The following is a 24939-nucleotide window of genomic DNA, read 5'->3' as shown; positions in this document are numbered from 1 at the left end:
TAACACATTTATACATATTTAAAAGATTTCTTTTGTTTTACCAAATCATTCAAAAATATACATAGGAACTAACACTTTCACACTCTTTATCACATAACCAGAACGTAAAGCTTCCTTGTCCCTTCCTGAAAAAAGAATAAGTGTACTTTATTGCAACTTATCTGCATCTAGATTATTCATGTTTCAAAAAATTCTTTGTTTTATCACAGCATTTAAGAATCTGCATCGAAACTTAACCCTCCCCACCCATCATTCCATATCCAAAACTTTATAGTTTTTAACACTTCAGGTTCCAAACATGTTATGTAAAACAAGATGTATTTTTTCTTCTGTAAAAATAAATACACCCCATCATGGTCTTATTTATGTTATACAGATTATGTTTGTATTTTTTTCATAGACTCAAAACAAGATCATATTAATATTAACATTTTCAAAAACTTGAGAGAGTTTTCTTAATTAGAAAGGTTTCACTTTGCATATTCCCACTAAATAAAATTTTCATAGGTGTGTACTAGGCTAATGGCCCTGGAGCCTTTACAAGCCTAGCCCATAGGATTACCCTGGCATCGTGCCACCGACCTCAGTTTCCAGTGCCACTGTCAAGTAGAGCCACTGGAGTGATCCCCGGGGTGAATTTTCTATTTCCCTTCCACTCGTCAAGATTTCTCTTGAAGAGGGCCAGTGAGGTGCTCTGTTTGACACGTATGGGAAGTCTATTCCATAGCATGGGCAGTCTCTGGGTTATGAACCTGTCCCTTCAGCACATTCTGTTGATTGTAGTAATGAGGTTGAGGTCTCTGGAGTATGTGGTACGAAGGGATTGGGATTTCTTTAGATGTAGTATTTCTAACAGAGCTGGGTCAGACATGGCTTTATAAGTCAAGCAGAAATCACCTCTTAAGTAGGCGATATGAGACAGAGAATAGTTGGAGTTTTTTTTGAGTCTGTCCATATAGGACACGTGTTTAAGGCCTAGGATCCTCTTTGTGAGGTACTTTTGCGACCTCTCCAGTTGTTGCAGGTGTCTAGTGAGGTACATGCCAAATGGGGCATTGTACTCGATGATTGGCCTAATGAGGGAAGAGCAGAGGGAGACAATGATCTCTTTCTTCCTGGATGCAAAACCCTTAGTAATGAGATGTGCCACATAGAAGGACTTTATGACCACAGTGGCAATGTGGTGGTCAAAAGAGAGGTTGCTGTCAACCTGTGTTCCCAGATCTCTTATAACACCTTCTGTGTTCAGTGGACTACCATCGAAGTGGGAGTTCATGGGAAATGGGTTTTTCCCAAAGGGGATGACGACGCATTTTTTTGGCATTGAACTTAAGTCCATGGTTCTGACACCAATCGTTGGTCTCAGTGAGGCCTTTTCTGTAGGATGTCAGCATCACTTGGGGAGTTAGTAATGGCAACCAACTTGCAATTGTCTGCGAACTTTGTCAGCCAGAGTCCCTTTGTGTTGGACTGGACTACTGAGACGTAGATACCAAACAGGAGAGGACCCAGGACCGATCCGTGTGGGACTCCACTCATGACTGGTCAGCCTTCTGACTTGGCGTCATCTACTTTCACACTTTGAGTTCTGTCTGTGAGCCAGTTTGCAACCCACCTAGTGATATAGGGGTTGATGCCTAGTTTAGTGAGTTTTTCTATGATTCCTGAGTGGGGAATGGTATCAAAGGCCTTGGCCAGATCAAGGTAGGCTGTATGAACCACCTTGTCTTCATCCACAGCTCTGATGACTGACTCAAAGAAGTCGACCAAGTTGAGCAGGCATGATCTACCCTTCATAAAACCAAACTGTGTGGGATCCAGAGTTTGGAGATTCCCTATATCCTTGTTCATTAGGTCCATGATAATGCGTTCCATAGCTTTGCATATCAGACTTGTCAGGCTAATGGGGCAATATTTCCCAGGGTCTGTAGTCACACCTTCTTTGTGGAGAGGGATGACTATAGTAGTGCGCCATTTGGTAGGGACAAAGCCTGAGGTGAGGCTGTGATTGAACAGGGCACACAGGTGAGAGGTGCCAGTTCACTCTGTATTTCATATAGAACACAGCCAGGGATATTGTCAGGTCCCATAGAGGCTGTATTCTTGGCCTTGGCAGTGCTGTTTTAACCCATGCAGCAGTAATACTGGGTGCCTGGAAATCTACTGGTATTGTGATTAGTCCTTTGGGGGGGGGGGGGAGTTGGCACTGAATCTGTCGGCCAGTATATTGGCAATATCTGTAGGCTCGGTATAGGAGGTACCATTGTGCAGTGGCTCAGAGCAAATCTGGGTATTACCATGGAGGTTCTTTACATAACTATAGAAGCCCTTGTGGTTGTCTTTACTATCTGCTGCAACTCTGTTTTCATAGCTAGCTTTAGAGGATTTGATGAGGGGTCTCAGCATTTTGTTGAGGCTGATAAGGGAGTTTTTCCAGTTTTGGGACTTCACCTTATTCCACATCAGTTTCCTCCTGTTGTTGTAGAGTTTATGGGAGGGGACCACCAGATTGGCTTCCTTTTTTTGGAGGAGAGCATCTTGGTTCTATTGGGTATGGCGATATCCATGCATTTGTGTATGTGTTCATACAGTGCATTGGTGTATGCTTCGGCAGTCATGCAACTATTCTCCATTTACATGGGTGACGTGAAGTTAGCCACCTCTGTTCTTAGGAGCCCAAAGTTAGCTTTGGAGAAGTTTTTCATGGTGGTTGCCTTTGTGGGGGGGGGGGGTAGGAGGGATGTGGATTTCCAAGGTGAATAGTTTGTGGTCAGCTCTAACCAGGGAGGAGTTGACTATTGTTATAGAGCAACGGTCACCCTTGTTAGTAATAACCAGTTCGAGGATGTTGCTACCTCTAGTGGGGGTAAAAACGAGCTGGCCCAGGGCATTGGAATTAATGAATTCCAGGAAATGTTGAGCAAGTGTATTGGTACAAGAGTAGTTTTCCCAGTTAATGGAGGGGTAGTTGAAGTTGCTCAGTATGAGTGTGTTAGGTTGGACCCTAATATTTTCCAGGGTGCTTAGGAACGTGGAGTGAGTGTCTTGGGACATGGTTGGGGACCTATAACAGGCTACAATCTGAATCGCTGTCTTACCCAATGTTAGCTGCACCTGAAGTATCTCTAATGCATTATGTTGGGCTACCAGTCTGGAGATGTGCTGATCATTTATGATTATGGAAACACCACCACCTTTGGAGCTTTGGTCCAAGTTTTGGGGCCGAAAGGTGTGGAATGAGTTATAGCCTGGTAGTGCAGGGGTGCTTTCTGCTGCCTTGAACCAAGTCTCTGTTACAGCACAAATGTCGTTGGTCTCCATTTTAAAGAGTGCTTCGAGCGAGTGCATTTTGAGATTTAGACTTCTAGCATTGAGCAGTATGACCCTCAGATTGCATTTGTTTGTAGCTGTTATGGTGGTAATTTGGTCTTTGGAATACCGCCTAAAAAGGCAGTATAGGGGTGGCAAGAGTCTTGGCCAGTATCTGGAAGCCCAGGGGTGACAGATGCAGGCCATCTCCGGCAAAGCATCAAGGTCTGTCAATCATGTCATCCCAGGCAGACAGATACGGGATCCCCTTAGAATGACACCAGAAACTTAGCCAGTTGTTGAAATCAATAATTTTCTGCTTGTACTGTGGTATCATTCTGGGTGGCTACTGCTAAATAACAAAATAATTTATTTGAGACTTTAAACCAAGATCCCATCAGCTTGTATTGGTGTTAGCTTAGGTGGATATAAAAGATCCCACAGCACCTATCAAGAAGAATAGGGGAAGTTCCCTGATTCCCCAGACAAATTTCCCCTAGTAATATGAACACCACCTTTGGTCTCCCTTAACTTATTATATCCGAGTGACTCCTCCAGGTGCATCTGCAGTTACCTCCTACTGTGCCTCCAGGTGTCAAATATTGCTTGTTCATATTTGCATTAATAATTCCAAAACCATGCTACATACAAGGTATCAGAATATTTTATTTTGAAGCATACATGATAGCAAACACAGTTGTGTTGATATTTGACCTAAGTCAGTGAGTATTTGTTAGAACTGTAAGGTGATAATTTCAGTTTTTAAATTCTCAAGCCATGCCCACTGGGAGTTAAAGGTATATACTCAAAAGAGCTGTACTGGAGGGAATGAGTTAAAATGGAGTATTTAGCCTTGTTGGACAAATCTGGTCAACTAAAGGTAAATAATAAATATGTTCAAAGTATCTCATACCCATGAAAAGGATAACTTCTTCTTCTTCTTTTGGCTTTTCCCAGTTAGGGGGCGCCACAGTGGATCGCCTGTCCGCTCATGATTGGCAGTGGAGTTTTACAGTGTTGAGTTGCCAGCCCGGCTCCCAACCTTCCACTGAAGGCGCACACATGCACCTAGGGCCAATTTGGAGTGTCCAGTCCACCTACAGCATGTCTTTGGGATGTGGGAGGAAACCAGAGCACCCGGAGGAAACCCACGCGACCACAGGGAGGACATGCAGACTCCACACAGAAAGCATCCTAGTCAAGGATTGAACCGGAGAACCTCTTGCTGTGAGGCGACAATGCTAACCACTGCACCACCGTGGCCGCCCACCCATGAAAATGATAACTAAATAAGAATAATATAGCTATAGCACAGATTCAGAAAAGGAAATGTTTCTAGAATTGTCCAGTATTTTATTTTATCCCATACATTTTCTGTATCCCACTCTTTTTTGTACATGTTCTTAGTTTAGCTCATTTAGATTACTCATTTATATTTTATTAAGTTATGAATATTTTATGTTAATGTTTTCTAGAAAATTCTTAATAAAAATGTATAGATAATGTTAGAAATAGAAAATTGTCTTAATACCTCTCATGGGATTCCAAAAAATGTTCTCCATTCACAATTATTAGCCAATGAGGGTTGGCCAGTGAACATGATTGATAGAATCTCCAGTTCAGAGACTTGGTAAAGTTGCACATAGAAACACCTCATAGCGGTTCATTACTGTGTCTCTGAATCAAACAATGAACTTTAAGACTTGACAATGCTAATATTCTCACTACCAACCCACATACCTCATTAATAAAGGCACCCCATGCCATACAAATACGCATGCACTCATATACACACACACACACACTCTCAAACCTTCCTGCGCAAGCATTCACACACACAAACACATACACACAGTTGCTGCACTTATGGAAACACTCAGCTGCACACCCCCATGCACACAGCAACACGCAAAAACAAACATGCAGATCAGTATCCCCTACCTAAATCCTGTATGCAACTATCCTGGCAGACAGACATGGACACACACCTACTCTTTCAGCTGAATTCATGCCCTATAGACATGCACATTCACTAACACTCACACATGCATGTCTGTATACATATACTGCAGCTATTCTCATAGCAGTGAATGCCATCAAAAGACAGCATTCACTGTTTCCTGCTAGAGAAAAATAACTCAGCACAGCAACAGTTTTTTATGAGCTACTGCCATTTCTGGGGAAGAAATTCTTGGCTATTTAGCAGTAGCCAGTCTCCTGGACTGCTGATTAGCATTCTTCTTCCCCCCGCTATAGCCCCCAGCAGGGAAAAAACACGGTGGGAGACTGTTCTCTGAATCAAAATACTTTCCATGATGGGGAAACTTTCCAAGTTGAGGCTTCTTCATCACAGTAAGCCTTTCCATCTCTGTTTTCCCAATAATTTCACAAAAGTTCTTAAGTCTGTTACCTATTAAAGGCATATGTTCCTTGGCATTTTCCCTGTTTATTAAAAAAAAATGTCTCACTAACAGCTTTGTATCTCTTCTATCTCATTTATGTTTTAACTGGTAATTTCCCATGAAAAAGGCTCTTTAAGTTATGCAGTAAAACTACCCCCCCCCCCGAAAATTGCTTTTAATAGTTTTTGGGGGTTTTTTTGCATTTCAATGTTTACTTCCTCCCACTACTTTACATAATAAAACGTTTCAGTTGTAGCCACATACAATTTCCTTTTGTTAGTGATATTCTCTTTTCCATGTCTTTCTACCATATTTTTAGTTGGTGGGTGGACTTTACACCATTTTTTTGATATGTCTTTTCTTCTTTAGGAAATGATTCTTGTTTCAGAGAACCATATATATATATATATATATATATATATATATATATATATATATATATATATATACACACACACACATACACACCTTGGAAAATCTGCTACTGTATCCTGTCTCTTGTGTACTAAATATGTAAGAAGGATGAATTTCCCTTGTGCTCTGATGGTACAGCGGTTGCGTTGTTGCCTCACAGCAAGAGGTTCTCCTGTTCGATTCTCGGCTGGAGCGCCTTCTGTGTGGAGTCTGCATGCCCTCCCCGCAGTCGAGTGGCCTCCGAAAGACATGCGTGAATGGGCGTGCCTTCGCTGAAGGTTGGGTGTCGGGCTGGCAACTCGACAGTATAAAAATCGACTGCCAGTCATTAGCGGACCGGAGTTCCGCTGTGGCGACCCCTAACCGAGAAAAGCTGAAAAGACAAACAACAACAACTCTGTCCAAATTTACACATGTTAGTATGAATGCCACCTCAAGTCTGCTGTGAAAATAGACTTCAGTTAAGGTTAGGGAAGGACTAATCCAATCAGGAAAACATAAATAAAAAAGCCCAGTTTGTCTCAGTTGTAGTCATGGTTTAATTCTTTCTGTACCAAGAAGATAGCAAAATGTATTATTTACTTATTTATTGATATTTGTTTACCAGGAAAGTCCGACTGGGTGCATGTGCCCTTTTTCTGTGGAAGCCGTGGGAGAAAAGCTCCAAAAGCGAAGAAATCTTCTGAACTGCTTAGAGCTTTATGTGGATGAAGTCTCAGTGATTATATCTAGTGTCCTTTGGATAAGTGCAGGAGAAATGAATAAAAGACAGCCTTGTGAAAAGGCACTGCCACAAGCAGTCTTACTTGGTCTTCATATTTCCTCTCCCTGAGGTTCACCTCTGCTCTGGTATGCTTGAGTACTCCCCCATATGTGATGAATCATACTGCAGCAGCAGCAGTCCGTACTGTGAGCATAAGACAGTTGTTTAAGTTATTTTGCATGGTGGTAGACATTTGAGTAGGGTCACTGTTGCAGTCTAGGTGCTTTCCTTCTTCCCAATCTTATTATTCCCTTTGTCTGATTGGTGGAAGCTTCCTCTTTTGCTTTAGAGAGATGCCCTTTCCTTCTGTTTCTCATATTTGTTTTGTATACAGGACATATCCTGTAATATGCTGAAATGGCTTTACCTCGCACTTGTTAGTAACCTTAATGGCTTTACCTCATGCTTGTTAGTAACCTTAATAATCTCCAGGGGGGGAATTACAGTTTGGTAACCGGGTTAGTGGACTGACAGACTCTTTTCAGCCACAACCTAAGCCAGATTGAATAAAAACAGTTAAAATAAAATAAAAGGCATGCAGATACATTAAAAGTACATATTTCCAAGTATATTTACAGCAAGTATAGTAACAATTTGAATTTTACTATCATTAAGCTTGAGTAAAAGCAGGCTAGACTAATCCATAGATTGGCTTATGCACGAGGTATAAAATTAGCCGTTGTCCGGAAGACAAGAGCATTAAGAATCTGTAAACAAATGTTATTTTAATTTGTTTTTGAAGAACTTTAGTATGCTCTGTTTTCTTACCAAAACAGGGATTTGCTTCCATTTTGCTTGGTCTGTCTAACAGAAAGCTCTTTTACTGTTGAAGGTTGCATAAAAAGAGTCTAATCAGTGTTATGGTATCTTCATGACCATCTGTCAGTGCATAATTATTTTGCTTAAGTATTGTTTTCAGGGTGACCGTGTCCAGTTTAGTACCTTGAAGGTCTGTGAACCAAGTAGCTAGATTAATCTTTTTGAACTTTTCTAAAGAAAAGTTGGCAGTGATGACTGTGTGTGTCAGCTAGCAACATGCATATGCAGATTGTATTAGCAGTTGTTTGTATTTTGTGTGCATCACTGCTTAAGTGTAAAGCTATTAAGAGGTAGACCATATTCTAGTTAAGGATAAGCATTTCTCTTCTTAGAGGTAAGACTGCAACCATGCTTTAAGGCACTACAGTTAATTGTATTTTATGTTTATGTTTTGATTGCAAGGAATGTTGGTTGGGTTGAGGACCATTTTCAATGGAACCCTGAAGGAAAGAGCTCTGCAGTACACAAGTAATACAGTACACTTGAGTACAGCATGATCACACCATTTAAACTATTAAAAGTGGCAGTTATAAGTTGTCTGCACTTCACAAATTTCACAATACTCAGCAGACATGCAGTGTTTACCATTGCCTGCTGAAATACTGTTGGCTTGTTATGAGTTGATCATGCTGCATTTGTTTGAGTTGTCATTGTTAGCTAGGCACGCGCCTGATGCTTATTGTAGTGATTTATAATACCTAAATCCATGTAATTCAGTCTTCACCAAAGCTGATGGGTAAAGAACTAAATCACCCATTGTTTATTTGGTTTAATTATGTTTAATTTCTCTAAATATAAAAATAAAAGTTGTAGGGAGACAAAGCCCTACATATGGATCAAAAGTTGTGCACATTTTACAAATTCCTAATGGATTTGAATTCATATGTGAACTGCATAAATATACTTGAGTTATCTGATTTCATGCAAAATGTTTGCACTGTTGTATTTTAGACAGGTGTTTTGCTGAATATTTCATTTCTGTATGTAAATTAATTTTGTACTCATACATGGAAGTCCGCATGTAACACCTTGTATTAGGAGTGATGATATATTAGCTGGAGTTTGGGGTTTGTAGGAACCAGTGGACATTTACTTCAACAGTCAGAAGCCTCAGTGTTTTTTTTTTAATTGGAATAAGTGCCAAAACCCAAAAACTTCTGATAGAGAGTTGTAACGTATTTTTTGGCCAAATTGTTAATTTAATTAACAGTTCAGCTATTAACTAAGTGCTTCTCAGTTGTTTACCAGTTGAGCAATTAACCCTAATTGGTGATTGCCAGAGCAATTACATATGCCCTGCTTGGACATGACAGCTGGGCGAGCACATCAGCATGCATATCTTTCTGTCTTTCATGTTTTGTTGGTGATTTAAAACTTTATGTTTTGAAGAATACCTTAAAAACACACACACACACACACACTTCATTCTGTAACACAAGAGTAATTGCATCCATGAAGATGCAACTTAGGTTACATATACATGTCCTGCTGCAGCTGTAAAAACTGTTGCACTTGATTGCCAATGATACCTTATCCTAGGACACTGAAAAAATGCACCAGTAGTTATCTTTTACATGAAGTGTCTTATATGTATTTTTCTGCACATTCACTGTTTTTAGCCGGCAGGTGAGCAATTCACTCATAATTCTTTCAATATACTAATTAGATAAACACAAAAATCTGTTTTTTTTTTTTCTCCTTAAAGCTCATCTCAAAAATTCTGACATCAAGGTCCCTCCTTGATGGGTCCTGCAGTTGGGTTTATACTCTTCAGTCATTCCCATGCTTTGGGGTGATTGCATACTTGTGGATGACTTGCAATGCAGTGTCATCACATATCAGTTGCTTGGTAGCCACCAGATCTTTTTTGCCACTTTCACAATTCTGCTCTTAATACTTGCTATCATTAGCAGAAATGTCTTGTTTTTTTTTTACATAGCCTTTGTTTTTTATTTGATGAATATCCAGAATTCAGAAAGAATGGCTTAAGAATGCTCCTTGCATTATTAGTAGTAGGGTTCTTTTTGACATGATGGGTGGCAGGAGTTTCTACACAGAATCTATTTGAAGGATCAACTATGGCATTGCATCATGGAGGTAGGTTGGTGTGGCCTGCTGCTTGTTAAGATTCTCAGAGGCAGGAAACTTCCCTGATTGTAAGGGAATTGGTTCTGCTCCACTTCTGTGTCCCAGGATGCTCAACTACTGGTTCCCTGCATGATCAGCTTGATTCTTTGTCCTTATAGCCTGGTAAGGGGGAAGTGTCTGCATCAACTAGTCATGGATTTGGGGGGTTCTGCAATCTCAGGCTTTTTCTCCTGTGGTCTCTGCCTGTTTTTCCTGGATTGATTAGCTTGTATCAAGGAGGAGTTCCAGGATGATGCAGCATCAGGGTTTGTAGTCCAGGTGATAGAGGTGGAGCACTTATTCAACTTTTGCTGAGATGTAGAATCTCAGATGCAGGAGTTCAGCATTTGGTATTTGGGTTGGATTTGTGCCTGACCCAGCTCATCCCTCTCCCTGATGTAGTTTCATACCTCTCAACCTCTTAGAGCAAGAAATCCAGACAAAGCCATAAATAAAAGTGGGATAATGGCCCAAAAATAGGGACAATTTTTAAATGTTGCTCTTACAAACTTAGAAAGTTGAATGACATGTTTTATATTAGCATGGTTTGTCTGAAAGAAATGAAGTTTGAAACTCAAATGTCTGTCATTTTCTAACTTAAGTATTTAATGATTTAGCACTAATTTGCCAGGCAACCACAATTTTATGAAATAGAGGTCAAAAATATGAGGCCAAAATTTGGACAGTCCACAAAAATCTGTACAGTTGAGAGGTATGTGTAGTGCACAAATCCCATGTTCTGCTCTCCATTAAGTATTGGTGCTGGCCAAGCCCCAGAGTTGAGTTTAGGGGTAAGGGCTACTTCCTTGATTGGTTCCAAATCTGTGTCAGGTGTGCATGAGGAGGGTCATTGTTTTTTGAAAGAGGTGAAAATTTGTAGTTTTGGAACTCCTTATGTTTCCCACAGGATGGTACCACTTTTCATGAAGTTATGTGTTGTTTGGGCCGTTGCATGTACCTAGACCTGGAGCAGGTATGGAGCTCTTTTTTTTAATTTCTTTCTTTCTTTCTGAGCACCATGGTTATACCACCAGGGGTACAAGTTTCTTTTGACGTTATTATTCAAGAGTAGGCACATCCTCACTCATTTCCTTTTGCATTCTGGAGGGCTAATGCTTACTATTGTAATCAGACAGATTAAAGTGAAACCTTGTCTTTCTGCTTTACGGGAGAGGATCAGCATTCATGGAGCCTTCACTAAGACCCTAAGAACCTATGCAGCTGGCAGGTATAATGGCCTGATAGAGGGACAGGGCTGGCAGGATGGTATATTTCAGGGTCCCATTATGAATTATGACTGTCAGCTGTGCATATCACCTGTTCAAGTTCCAGGGTCTCCATGTGGAAGAGCCCTAGGTTCTCTGATGACCTTTTCCAAGACTGGGATCAAGGAGACCCTTGATTTCACTCTGGGAACTGCTATAATGATGTAACCAAATGTATGTGTACTATATTACCAGAGATGAGTGCCTTGGCTTAAGGTGGAAGGGCGTAGGGTTTTGCCTCCATCAGTTGGCCTGGCTACATTTGTGCCCTTTATGTCAATGGCTTAAACAACCTGTTGGTAGATTGTCCCTTTGACAGGAGTTGTATGTTTGAGTAATGGTTTCTGTCCCTACTGGATGCCTTCTTGTTTTCTGAATTTTCACTCATCTAAGAGGAAGAGGAGGCCTTTTAGGTGCCCTAGGTGCTGAGTTGAGTATCCTTTGGACAGCATTAACTTTAGGTTTATGCAAGTTTCATGTAAAATAGTAACAATAAAGTAAATAAATAAATAAATAACAGTACAAATTAGTGACATTACTAAAATATCAGTAGCTATATAACAGTCATAAGAGCATTCCAAACATAAAACTATTAACTAATACAATAACAGAAAAATAATCAGCTGTAAGCTAATTTGAACAATGTGTCTTTAGTCCATGCTTGAAGCCAGCTGGAGTGGGAGAGTCCCATAACCAACTAGGAAGCCAGATTCACAAGTGAGGGCCATGGTGTCTAAATGCTTGACAACCCCAGGACTCCACATTGTAAGACTGAACAAATAAAAGACCTTGTGTACCGGGGGCAGAGCTCTGCAAGACTGTATCTAGGAGGTCTTGTAGATGGGCTGGGCCTATGCCATGAAGAGCTAAGTACACCAAAACAAGGATCTTGTATATAATCTGATGTTTAATTGGCAACCATTACAATATATAAATTCAGTTTAAGGTGATGGTACCTAAAGACCCTGGTCAGTAACCAAGATGTGAGACTTTGCACCAAGTTTAGGTGGGCAAATTCGGATTCTGGCATACTTGCATACAGTGCTCTGAAGTGGTTAAGAAGAGAGGGAACCGGTGATATACCACAGTGGGAAGAATGTGGAATAAGGTGCTTAATCGGGGTGATATTTCACCAATGGAAATATGACTTGACCACTGCCACCAACATCTAGTCCTTTAGTGCTAATCTGACATAAAAGATCTCATCAAGATCCTGCATTATGGGCATAAATGAAAGTTTGTCTCCACAGTTAGAAATATCTGGAGACAAAGTTGACAGTCATGAGCCCCTAAGTGTAGCTTGCACTGTCTTGGTCACAGTCTTTGAAGTATTAAGCTTAAGCCTGTTAGTGACCATCCAGTTGTGGATGAGTTCCAGGTTGTGGGCAAAATGACTGAGAGCAGCAGCAGGCTCCTGAGGGAGTATGAGGTGGCGGTATGTGTCATCAGCACATCAGTGATATTGCAAGCCTGTCATATGGATAATGCCCCATATCAGCGATAAGTAAACAGTAAACAGCAGAGGACCTGGAGCAGAGGACCTTCAGTAGGACCACAACAAAAGGGAAGCTACTACAAGATAGGCAAAAACCCTTAAAAGGTAAGACACCGAGCTCTCTAAAAATCATCCAAAGCAAATTTTTTTGAGAAAAAAAGCTAAAAGACTCAAAAGACAATCATAAGGCCTTCTTGATGATTAGATATGATCTCTCACAGACCAGACACACATACTGGCTGACAGGTTCAGTGCAAACTGGAGAGATATCTATCTCAAGCGATTGCAGCCCCCAAACATCTCGCAAAAACACAGCATCCATGGGACCTGATGGTGTCAATTAAACCCACAGCTAGGACAGCTGTTTAATCATAGTCTTACCTCTGACTGCAACTGTGGTCCCACTTTTCACCAAAGGTGTGTGCCACCCCCTCCTGGAAATTACCCCATTAGCTTGACAAAGCCTATCTGCAAAGCCATGGAGAGGATCATAAATGACTCTATAAATAAAGACATAGGGAATTTGCAGACTTTGGATCCATCCCAGTTTGGCTTTGTCAAAGGCAGATCATGCCTTCTAAACTTGGTTGACTTTTTTCAAACAGTCACCAAAGCCATTGATGAGGGAAAGGCAGTCCATACAGCCTACCTCGATCTGGCTAAGGCCTTTGATACAATACCCCACTGGTATCATTGAAAACTCATCAGCTTAAATGTTAACCCATACATCACAAGATGGGTTGCAAACTGGCTGAGTGACAGAACCCACAGGGTCAGAGTTGCTGGCGCCATGGTCAGTCAAAGCCTGTCACAAGTGGTGTGTACCACAGGGCTCAGTCCTGGGCCACTCTTGTTTGGCATCTACTTTTCCAAGTACAAGCAAACACAGGAGGGTTATGGTTGACAAAGTTTGCAGATGACTGCAAACTGGGCCATAGTAGAAAACACATCTGACACAGATATCCTTCAGAAGGGTCTCACAGAAACGGATAACTGGTGCCAGAGCCATGGCCTAAAGTTAAATGCCAAAAACCTGGGGACCCAGGTTGATAGTAGTCTGTCATTCGACACCCATGTAGCTAAAGTAGTTAGGAAGACCTTCTACATTGCCCACCTTATCATGAAGGGATTCTCATCTAGATCAAGGGAGGTCATAGTCTCCCATCAGACCAATGATTGAATACAATGCCCCATTCGAATGTATCTGACCCGACACTTGCAGCAGCTGGAGAGGCCACAAAGTTCCTCACCAAAAGGATAAAGGGTCTCAAACATCTGTCCTATGCTGCCCGACTGAAAGAACTCCAGCTCTATTCAGTCAAACCCAGATTTGATGAATATGCTTCACCTCAAAAATCTAGATCAGGGATAGATTCATCACCCAAAGACTCCTATGCTGTGGAATAAAATCCCGGTATATGTGAGGCAGAGCACTGGCCTTGTTCAAGAGAAATCTTGACCAATGGGAGAGAGGAAGATATACCCCCCCAGGGATTACCTCAGTGTCACTGCAAAACAGAGCACAGCAAAATAATGGGTATAGTTCCCCATCAGATAGCCTAGTATGAACCTATGAACCTATGAACCTATGACCCTGAGGAGCCTAGCAAACAAAGGGGGTGGGAGTAAGACAAGTTATCCCTAACACCATGCATTGGGTTTGTCCAGAAAGGTAGGAAGCAAACCATTCCAGAACAACACCAGAGATACCATAGTATTGTTCAGAGTGGTCTAGTAAAATAGCATGGTCCACCAGATCAAAAGCTGATGTAAGGAGGACCAAAGCTGAATAATGTTGGTAACTCTTGCTACTACTAGATCATTAATGACTCTTACAAGAGCTATCTTAGTGCTGTCCCTTTGACTAAATCAAGACTGAAATGGATTGCAGATGTCATGATTGCTCAAGTAAGATTCCAATGGGTGATAAACCACTTTCTCATAAACTTTACCAGTAAAGGGAAGGTTTGAAATTAGTCAATAATTACTGAGATTGCAGAGTCTAAACCAGCCTTTTTAAGGATGGCTAAGTATGATGGAAATACCCCATTCCTAGGAGAGGTGGTAACCGCCTCACAGAAGAAAGGACTGATGGCTACTAAGGAAGCTATCACAAACTTAGTAGGGCTTGAGTTCAAAGATCATACAGTAATATGCATGGTGGAGGTCAGAACATAGAGTTCACCATTGCCAGAATGACAAACTCTTTCCAATAAGACTGTCTAGACAACTCCTGATGACCAACTGTAAGGCTAGTAGGATTGGTAAAAGGCAATGATAAAGTATCATGCAGCAAGCTTACAGTCCTCAGAGGATAAGACCCATCAGGTAGTTAGACACTCCAGCTTACAATAGTGTCCATTTGCTAATAAACAGGACAGACTGATGATTTGCTTTCTGAGAGATAAGTTTTGAAAGTCAAATGGCTTTCTTACGATTCATCTCTAACAGTTAAATAGAAAATTACTATCTATAGCAAGTTTATTCTTTATCAGACCTGATCATTGTTGTTCTGCTGTAATCTTTATCCTGCTCTCCTGGTCAAACCAAAGCTCTTGAAGAATCTGTCAAACTAGACAAACATGGCCTGAAAATGACCCAGTCAACAGCCTCACCTAAAACTTGATTGTAGGCATCCACAAGTCGATAAAGGTCATCACCCTGAATAGGTGTAAATACTTGAAGAGCACATACACAAGTCTCGGGGGATACTGAATAGAGGTTTCTGCAAAGACCTGACTAACCTCTAGAGGCTGATGCTAAGGTACATTAATTAAAAACTGCACTGCAGAGTGGTCTGACCAAGTCGGTGACTCAACAAGTAGGTCAAAAATAGGTATTCTAAGTCGATATACAAGAGCTATGCTATGGTCATGCAAGTGAATAGCTGAGGTAGCCTCCTGAATAAACCCAAAACACTTCATGATGAGAAGGAAGAACATAAATGCAACAGATGCCACTGCAGTCCTGACATTAAAATCTCCAACAATAAATTGATAAGTGGTTCAGTACTGAGGAGACAAGAAAATATAAGAACTCTTGCAGGAAAATTTGAACACTTCCAGGAAGCAATAGATAAGAAGGCAGCCAAAGGAAGGTCCAAGCCTCATGACATATTCAAACAAGGTAGCTGATTTCACTATAATTTGAATAAAAGGTAAAACTGAATGATGGAAAATGGTACACCTGTAGCTCGATCTGGCCTAGGGTGATGTAAAACAGAAAAGCCTGAGGGAACTGGAGCTTCAGGAATTGGACTTATGGTATCCAACCAGGTTTTGGTAACAAATACCAAATCCTTAGTACACACAAGGTCTAACAAAGTGCTTGTTTTGTTATGGACTAATGTAGTGTTAAGTTATAATGCATGCTAGGATGCCACAGGAAGAGTGACTGAGTTACACACACACATCTCCCTAAATGCACATGGTCTGTCAGTGGTTCTTTTAGGTTTGTCAGGGCAGTTGCTGGTATGTACAATTATAGAGCCATCACTGAGACCCCTGGCTGGCTTAGTCCTGCAATGATGGAGATCGTCTCTTAAATTTTAATTTAAGCCCATTTCCTTTGTAACTTAATGATAGACTGATATAATTTTAGGAAAATAAATTGTTGTAATGTATATAACTGTTTTTTAACATGAAAAAATCTGTATCGTAATACAGAAAAATAAACAAGTTAAGTAAATTAAAACAACAGGGCATATAATATACATGGTAGCCGAAGTGAAACATTTCAGCCAGTTTCACGACAGCTGATATACTTACTTGCTTCACTAATGTAGCAAGACAGATAAAATACAGACTGCTACATACAAAAGAAGGTATTTAAATAAAAGCAGTTGGTTAAACTAACACAATAAATTATTTCAAAGTGGCCGATATTATGAGTATGTAGAAATGAAGATCACAAATATTACCAAATTAGAAAGCCAGGTAAAATATGACTCACTACCTGCTGCTGGAAACATATAATAATTCAAAGTAATAATTGTTCCAAACTGAAGCAAAGAGAACACATCTCACTCATCAGTGAACTGAAAATAAACAAATCATATGAAAGAAAACAGATTTCAGTAGTAAGTTGAACTGAAGATCATGTTGGCCAAACTAAATAAAGCCCATGCTTAAAATTAGATTAGTTAGAAAAAAGGTCTGCTCCCATACACCAGTAAATATAAAAAAAACTGAAGACAAAGCTTTCGAAAATCTGCTGAGCCAAGTAAAACACAACCTGTTGTACATAAAAAAAAATTGCAAGGAAGGTACTAAAACAAATGGAGCACTAGCAAGTAAAGAATCCAGTAAATCAGTTAGGTAGTGTCCCTGTTAGTGAGCCAGATAACGTACAGCTAAACTCAACAGAAAGAATATGGTGGAGGTCAGCCATGACTAATGTAAAAGGTAGGACCATACCAGAAATGAAAAGCTCAAACCTTACCATGGTATGCCAATGTGAGAGTGTTCGATCTCGCCGTTTGTTCTTACACCTGGGTTCGGAACCGATCCTCGGCTCCGTGTCGGCCGCTTGCAAGCTCTGCATCGAGAAGAAGCTCGAGACTCACCTAACTCCCACAATCCCCCTCTGCCTTTACCTCAGATCTAGTTTGCCGCTGCAGCGTTCGCATCACTTGATCGAGCTCGAGCACCTAAAGCTAAGATTTAAATATTTTTTCTTGTATTTCTTAAGAATAATTTTTTTCCAAAAAGTTATTTAGTGACTGTGTGTGTGTGTGATACTGTTTTGAGGAATTCTCGGTTCCGTTTAAAGTTATTTTAAATTTTATTAGAGTTTCCCTCGGGGCCTATCCCCACCCTTTACTGGATTGACTACCGGATAGACATTCTTTTTACTGGATTTGACAAAATTACCGGATTGGACATACCTACTGGACTTGACTTTTACTCCTTATTGTTAGCTTTACTTAAGATGTCTGAGAAAGCTAAATCTGGGTTTAAACGTTGCCAATGTGGGCAAAAGATGTCAGTTACTGACAACCATAGTTCCTGTGTCTACTGCCTTGGCCCTCTCCATCTGCAAGAAGACTGTTCAATTTGTCATTCTTTCAGTGGAAGGGTCATGACAGATAGGCGCAGGAAACTCATGGATAGGGGTCTTTTAAAACCTACTTTTCAAGAGGCTCTGGATGCTTCAGACCAGGCATCCAAATCCTCGAAGGAATCGAAGGCATCGGAGCCCAAGTCATCGGCTCCGAGCTCTTCAGTTAAAGTTCGATCACCGGTTCCACAGACTTCGGGACCGAGTGTTCAACTGTTGTCAGTTTCTGAGCCTCGAGTCTTGGAACCGGTGACGGAGCTCCCTCCCCCGACACTGTTGAGGTCGGCTCCGTCTTCGATTCCTTCGACGCTCTTCCAGACCCCTCTCCGACACCGATGTAGACCGCGTGGTGCAGAAGTTAATGGAGAATACGGCCTTATCCAAACTCATCTCGGTCTCCTCTCAATTGGTGTCGAGACTTGAAGGCCTTCCCTTATCTCCATCTGTTCCTCCTCCGAGACCTGTCCAGTCTTCGGAGCCGGAAGAGGCTGATCTGCTGATTGTGGAGCCCTCGGTGCCAGAACCGTCCTTCTCTCGGTCGGCTCCGTTCACCTCGACTCCGTCGGATCCGGTACCGGAGTCTCGGAGCCGAAGATCCATCCTTGGTTCCAGGATCGAGAGTCGGACCGATGTTTCGGTTCCGACGCTCCCTCTCGGGGCCTCGGCTCGGATCGACTCGGTTCCGTCCTCGGGGTCGATGCCTTCGGTGCCTGTTTCGGGGATTCTTCCCATTTCTTCGGAACCGGGAGATACCTCGACTCGGGACCCGGGGGCTTTCGACCTCATGAGGAAGGTGTTGTCTACCCAGACAACCACATCAGCAGAAACAGCTTCTCCTCCCCTTAAAGGACCGTTATCCTCCTCTGCACCCACGGCTACATCTAAGCGTCGAGCACCTGTGTCTCAGCCACCCCTGGAGGGTTCCCCCTCTTCCTCGGAGGCTTCTTCGGATGCCCCCCCCCGAAGAAGTCCCTAGGAAAAGATTGTGTAAGAGGAGACACTTAGATTCTCCACAAGAATCATTGACATCGGACACTGACTTGGATGAGTCAGAAGGGTCCCCAAAGTCACCCTCAGAGGATGTCTCTTTTTCTGACATCTTGGAGATCCTAAAGCAGAGAGGTGATTGGCAATCCCTTCCCCCTTCTGAGGATGAGTCAGTCTTGCTGAAGGCATTTGGTGCTCGCCCTTCCTCCTCCTGCGTCACTCCGCCCTTCGATGAGTTAATGGAGCTGATTGCTCGAAGGGCGTGGGAGACGCCTGACACGGTAGAACCAGTCCCTAGAAAGCCTAATAAGTATATTACTGCACCCCAAGACAAGGCTTATCTAACAAAGGGAGTTCCAGTGGACGCTATGGTGGTGGCAGCGGCCACGAAAAAGGAGATGTCGGAATCTTCCTCATCTATCCATCCGCCTAACAGAGATTCTAGGACTATGGACAGGTACGGGAAGCGCATTTTTAGTTCAGCGGCTTTTTCTATGCGATCCCTGAACTATTTGACCCACTTCACACGACTACAGAGGGATCTAGTCAAAGAGTTGGGGGATACCCTCCAGGGTACTACAGATGCTGCTGTTTCAGAGAAAGTTACAGCACATCTCAATACCCTTACATCCATTGTAAACTCGTCCATGAGGCTGATCTCATACGCAGCCGAAGGATCGAGTAGGGCAGCAGCTTCAGCGATTGCTCTTCGTAGACAATCCTGGATGCGCTTATGTTCATTTGCGGAAGCCTTCAAGTCTTCCTTTACTAACGCCCCATTTGACGGTGCCACTCTCTTTGGCCCCAAAGTAAAGGAGACCCTTACCCGGTGTGAACAGTAGGGAAAGACTCTGTCTGCTGTCGGAGTCCGTTTTTCCACCCCATCCAGACCGTACCCCAAAGGGCAACGCGGTGGAAAAATGTGGTTTCGAAAACCCCAAGGGTCTTTCCCAGGCACACAGGATGATGCCCCCTCTAGAGGCAGAGGAGGGGGCAGAGGTGGAAGACGCCGCCCTGGTGGCAGAGGGGGTCCGCAAAACCAAGGTGACAGGGATACACCCCCTGGAAAACCTTTCCAGCACTCCTGAGAGGAGGCCCGACTGTCCTGCTCTGGAGGCAGTCGGGGGTCGCTTAGCTTTATACCCTCAGGCCTGGCAAAATCTTACATCAGACAACTGGGTAAAAAGCGTTGTTACCAGAGGCTACAGAATACCCTTCCTAGTGCCCCCCATTCCAATGAGAAGACTCCCAGATGTGCCGCCCCATCTGCGAGACCCTGCAGCTATAGAAATTTCAAAGCTGCTAGAAAAAAAGAGTCATCCAACCAGTCCCAGCGGACCAAAGAGGATTCGGAACTTACTCAAGGTTCTTTTTAGTTCCAAAGAAGACAGGGGACTGGAGGCCGATTCTGGACCTAAGCAATCTCAATACCTTCGTCAAGAAAGAAAAGTTCCGAATGGTCACGCTTCAATTGATCCTTCCATTTTTACAGAAGGATGATTGGATGTGCTCAATAGATCTGAAGGACGCTTACTACCACATCAAAATGGCCAGGGCTTCCAGGGATCACTTGCGCTTCCGGCTGGGAGCCAGCCACTTTCAGTTTCGAGCCCTGCCCTTTGGTCTAACCTCAGCCCCCAGGGTTTTTACCAAATGCATGGCAGTGGTGGCGTCTCACCTGAGACGCCTCGGATTCCAGGTGTTTCCGTATCTGGACGACTGGCTCCTTTCTGCCACCACCCAGCGTCAGCTGATTCAGGCCAGGGATTACACACTACAGCTTTGTGTTCATCTCGGAATTTTCGTAAATTTCAAAAAATCTTCACTACAGCCATCACAGCATATCTCATTCATAGGAGCAGAATTGGATACGCATCATTTAATTCTAAGACTTCCCCCAGAAAGGATAGCCTCACTACAAAGCCACATATCTCTTCTTCTGTCATCCAGAAAATCCCCAGCAAAACTGGTTCTGAAGGTTTTGGGTCTCATGGCAGCTTCTCTCATTGCGATACCATTGGGAAGACTGCACATGAGAGTTCTACAATGGCTACTGTTTGCACAATGGTCGTTCCAACAGCTACCTCTGACACACGAAATTCTGATCACAAATACATGCAAATCGCACCTAGCCTGGTGGCTTCAGACTTGCAACCTTTCCAGCGGAAGACCATTTGTGCTACCCACGACAGCTACGGTGACCACGGACGCTTCCCTGATAGGGTGGGGGGCATCTTTCAGGGACAGACAGTCCAAGGCGAATGGACCAATTTAGAGTACAATCTGCACATCAATGTTCTAGAGTTGAGGGCAGTGTTTCTAGCGTTGCAACACTTTGCTCCCCTTCTTCCTCTAGGGACTATTGCAGTTCAGACAGACAACATGTCTGTAGTCTGGTACATAAACAAGGGGGAACCAAGTCTTATCAACTGTGCAGAGAGGCCATGAGAATCTGGCAATGGGCAGAGTCCACGGGTCGCTTTCTGATCGCAACGCACATCCCGGGGTCATCCAACGTCATAGCCGACAGGCTGAGCCGAGCAATCCTGTTGCCTCACGAGTGGTCCCTCAAACAGTCAGTTGCGAAGAAGATTTTTCGCAAGTGGGGCCAGCCTTCCTGCGATCTCTTTGCGTCTCCAATGAACGCCAAATGCAGGAGCTACCTTGCCCTATTACCCCCTCCAGGGGAAGTCCCCAGTGACGCGCTGGTGCACGATTGGCCCCCGGGTCTCCTGTACGCTTTTCCTCCCTTTCCCCTGATTGCAAAGTTTCTGCAGAAAGCCAACAACCTGCAAAGGACGATAATCCTCATTGCCCCATTCTGGCCTCGTCAAATTTGGTTCCCCTTTCTTCTGGCACACAGCATTCGGGGACCCTGGATCCTGGACCCAGAGCCAGATCTACTGACCCACTCGTCAGGGGTTCCCCACCCCTCGCTCTTGTCACTCCGTCTAGCAGCTTGGCTGCTCCGCCTTCTTAGCCAGGTCTGATCTTCTCTCACCTGCAGTTCAGAATGTACTAGTGGCTTCTCATAAAGCTTCCACTACTAAGACCTACACTAGTAAATGGAAGCGTTTTGTATTCTGGGCAAATACACAGCATTTGGACCCTGTCATAGCTCCGTTAAACAAGATCTTGGAGTTTTTAACAGAATTGTTCCACCAAGGAGCTTCTCCTGCCACTTTAAGAGTGCAATTGGCTGCCATTTCCAACTTTCATGTGGAAGAATGTGGGGCACCTATTATGGCTCACAGACTTTGTAAGGCCTTTTTAAAAGGATCTTTCCATATTAGACCACCAGTTAGAACTCCTACATCTCCTTGGAATCTAAACCTTTTATTATCTAAATTGATGTTACCTCCATTTGAGCCAGCCTCCTCTTGTTCATTGAAGTATTTGTCGTGGAAGACCCGCTTCTTGGTAGCCATTACATCCGCTAGGCGAGTATCTGAGCTTCAGGCTCTTTCCATTAATCACCCTTATCTGATCTTTCACTCTGACAGAGTATCTCTTCGCACTAATCCATCCTTTCTCCCCAAAGTTTGCTCTATTAATAACATTAATCAATCCATTGAACTATCTACCTTTTTCAAAAATCACTCCAATAAATTGGAGTATATGTTACACAAGTTGGATGTCCATAGACAACTTAGATTTTACTTGGATAGAACAAAGGATCACAGGAAATCTGATCAACTTTTTGTAGCTTTTGCTGACAGCAGGAAAGGTGTAGCAGTTACTAAACGAACCCTTTCCAAATGGCTAACTGATTGCATTATATTCGTTTATGATTCTTCAAAACAAACTTTACCTGTCAAACCCAAGGGACACTCTACAAGATCAGTGTCTACATCCCTGGCTCATGCAGCTCGCCTACCATTAGACACTATTTGTGCAGCTGCTACTTGGTCTAAACCACATACATTCATCTCTCATTACAAAGTAGACAGGGTTTCTAGGGACAGGGCAACCTTTGGTTCCACTGTGCTCAAGAACGTTCTCCCGTGAGTTCCTCAGGAACATGGAGCTAGGGACGCTACCCAGGTGTAAGAACAAACGGCGAGATCGAACACTCTCACATTTAGAAGTTATGTCCTTACCATAACGTTCCATGTGGAGTGTTCATCTCGCCTTTGTTCTTACATTCCCACCCTCCCACCCTCAGGAAGAACGTACAGTTTGGTGCCTGGTCTGGATTATTTGGCTTCTGCTTTTGCAGTGGTTGTATATATATGTATATCTTGTATATATATATATGGATAAGTGCTTGTACAGTTATGTTGTTTGTTTTTGCATGATATGCTCTATCTCTGACTTCTGGTTTGCTTGCAAACTAGATCTGAGGTAAAGGCAGAGGGGGATTGTGGGAGTTAGGGGAGTCTCGAGCTTCTTCTCGATGCAGAGCTTGCAAGCGGCCGACACGGAGCCGAGGATCGGCTCCGAACCCAGGTGTAAGAACAAAGGCAAGATGAACACTCCACATGGAACGTTATGGTAAGGACATAACTTCTAATTTATAGTCAAGGAAAGAATGTGGATACATAAAAACCCATATATAACATAGTCCAGTGCTTACAGGACCTCAGTCAGGTGCAGAGTCAAGGAAATTACCATATAAAACTCCATAAAGCATCTGAGACACAGTGTTGTCTAGTGCTGAAAGTTGATGGAAATGTGGCAGTAATCAAAAGTGACTCTGATCTTGCAATGAGACAGTTTCAAGTAAGAACTAAGGCAAGGGTTGTTGTAAAGATTCAGTAACATATGTCCCGCTAATGCTGAAAGACCTTTCAAGCTTGTCAGATTAAAAGCTAAGTTCAAAGAAGTACCAGCACAGCGGTGACAGCAAAATAAAAAATAGTGCCATACAGTGGATTGTCTATTGTACATTGGTGAAACACACACAAAAATGTGCTAAGACATCACTCAGATGTATTTAACCATGTCCAAGCCAGAAACTTGATGGAAGTTCAACTGCAACACCCACAGCCAGGGGTCACAAAAGTCTCTGCTAAGCAGTGCCAGGACCTGCAAAGCTGAAAAACAAAAACAGTGGTAAAACCCCACTTGAATGTGCTGAAGTCTTCACAGAGATCCGACAGCAGTCAATCACCAATCACACCATTGAAAGTTTCCAGTGAGCAAGGCAAGTCTGGTAAATGTCCAAGAAATAAGGAGAAACCAGAGCCAGTATACAATAGTACAGTTCACAAAAACAAAGCTGTTAACACAGTCCAGAGAGATCCAACAACAAAGCTTGAAACAGGTGAATGGATTCACAGAACTGACAGCACTAGCAGCCAGCATGCCGCCATCCTGCTTCCATTTAAACATATTGTCAAATTGTGGGTAGGTCCAGTTCTTTGTTGTTTTGCATGTAAGGTGGGAACTTCGCATTGACTTGATTAGCAACACCACTTGGTATAGATCCCCCCACCACATGTGGAGTTGGCTTTCTAATTAATTAATTAATTAATTAATTCATTAATTCATTCATTCATTCATTCATTCATTCATCTATTTGTCTTTGTGTCTGGAAAATTTAACTGGTGGGTACACCTTTTCAGCAAAAGCATGGAGAGAAAGACTCCATGAAGCAGATAAATACACAAAACCAACACAAATAACTTAAGTCAACATGTTTACAATAAGGCAAAACATTAAAATGTAAGCAGTGAGATGCGAATAGTAACAGTCAACAACAGAACACCTGGAAAAGTATAGGTAAAACTTTCTATACACATTTTGAAGTAAAAGTGTGATGTGTTAACAAGTAAATGCAATGGGAGATGTATTGTTATATAGAAATATATAACTAGTAAGGCCAGTATTGAGGAAAGAGAGTGGAGGCAGTTTTTTAGAGAAAGATTGCAGTTGTATGTGGTACAGTTAGCATGATCAGGAGTGAGGAAAAAGTGGGTAGTCGTATGTGTTGAGAAGTAAAAAAAAATTGAGATAGGAAGTGCATGGAAGGAATGCATGACTGTTGTAAAGTGTTGATGGGAGAGCAGATCATATTACAACCCAGAAAAGTAGATATATGATAGGCAGGAGGGAGAGGAGGACAGTAAAGAGTGTTTGAGGAAGATTGGAGTGTTGGCCTGGGTTTGTACATGAACACAGCCAAGAGTCTAAGAGTTGTTGATTTAGTTCAAGTTTGAAGTTATTGATTTGTTTCAGAGTAAGAAGGATAGTTCCACGCTTTGGTGATGTGAGTGGAGTGTAAGCAATCATCGGCTGTATAGTTCACTTTACTTGGTAGAAGTAATTTGTTTGTAGATCAGAGTGCATAAAAGGAGA

General features: G+C 42.5%; 1 protein-coding gene across 1 annotated transcript in view; it reads left to right on the top strand.

Annotated features, from left to right (window-relative positions):
• BAZ2A (bromodomain adjacent to zinc finger domain 2A) overlaps positions 1-24939 on the top strand; it is a 3667728-nt gene that overhangs the window by 2507828 nt on the left and 1134961 nt on the right. The gene's annotated exons all lie outside the window — the stretch shown is intronic.

The sequence above is a fragment of the Protopterus annectens genome, chromosome 9.part0 (genome assembly GCF_019279795.1).
Source record: "Protopterus annectens isolate FY-2018-M chromosome 9.part0, PAN1.0, whole genome shotgun sequence".
Lineage (NCBI taxonomy): Eukaryota > Metazoa > Chordata > Ceratodontiformes > Protopteridae > Protopterus > Protopterus annectens.
This window is presented reverse-complemented; position numbering and strand designations above follow the sequence as displayed.